Source organism: Pteropus alecto, unplaced genomic scaffold (genome assembly GCF_000325575.1).
Source record: "Pteropus alecto unplaced genomic scaffold, ASM32557v1 scaffold41, whole genome shotgun sequence".
Classification (NCBI taxonomy): Eukaryota; Metazoa; Chordata; class Mammalia; order Chiroptera; family Pteropodidae; genus Pteropus; species Pteropus alecto.
In genome coordinates this window covers 2,475,419-2,476,618 of record NW_006430464.1, presented here as the reverse complement: position 1 = coordinate 2,476,618, position 1,200 = coordinate 2,475,419, and positions in this window count along the sequence as shown.

Here is a 1,200-nt window from a genome sequence, read left to right as displayed (position 1 = left end):
GAGGACCCCTCGCGAGGCCAGGACTCCCGTGCGCGTGGCGTGGGCGGGGGAGGGGCCGAGGAATCGAGGGTGTCGACCCCTCCACCCCGTTTGTGAGCTCCGGGACATCTCAGAGGTGGCCCTGAGACTCGGGCGTGGCCATTTGAAACCTCCCGACTCCGCGCTCCGTTTGCGGAGCGGGTGGGGTCGCGCCGGTGATGGGACCGGGGCCGCCGCCGCCGCTTGGGTTGTCCCCTCCCCCAGCACCGTGAACGAGCGCAGTCGCGGGGTGGAGACCGAGAGCCGGCAAGGTTCGAGAATATTCCGGCGCGGGTGGGTGGGGTTTGGAAAGGAATGAATACAGTGGATGCCCTTCGCTACTGACCCGACTCTCTTCTGGCCTCAGTTTCCCCATCTGTAGAGGGGGAGAGAGTGATCCTAATGGTGTTGGACGCGTTGGATCCCGTGTCCCCGCTAGGGACGTTCCCTTGTTGACCGCCTTGTCCTCTGGCACGCACAGGCGTGCTGGCGCCTGGGCGCTCGGTACATGCATGGTCAGTGCGTCGTGCCTCCCAGAAACCGCTTGAGGGAGGGGAGTTTGAGCTCCATCTCGCAGGCGAGGAAACCGAGGCAGGGAGTGGGGGCAGGTCAGAGCTTGCGCTCCAGACCGCAGGTCACAGGGCTAATCGGGGCCCGCTGGCTTCGGTGTCTGTGAAATGGCCGCGGGCGCAGCGGGGTGGGAGTGGGGGTGGGGGGCGGGGTTTGACAGGCTCAGATCTGTCCCAGCCTTAGAAATGCTTGCTCGGCAAAGCAGAGGGGGGAGTGACGTTTTGAGGCGCCCAGAGGCCTGTGCTCCAGATTCCGGTCCCCGGAATAGCCCGCCGTGGAGGCTGGGGACGCGTTAGATTTCATCTGTTAGACCCCCTCCGCTGCGGCGGGTGGGGGTGTGCACCCCGGGGCGGGTGGGGTGCTGTTTCTGCAGTTCTCATTCTAACCCGGCTCTCCGATTCCCTCCCCTTCTCCTCGTGGCCTCCTTGTTCCCCCCTTTTCCTGCACCCACCTCTGTCTCGCGTGTCCCTTGCTTTGTGTTGGATTCCCTCGTGTGGCTGTCCACCTCCTTCCTGTGTCCCTGTCCCCCGTTCTCCGTGCCACTCCCCAACACTGTTTTTTCCTCTCTCCCGTGGGTGTCTGTTCTCCCCGTGGTTTTACCATCTGTGCCCC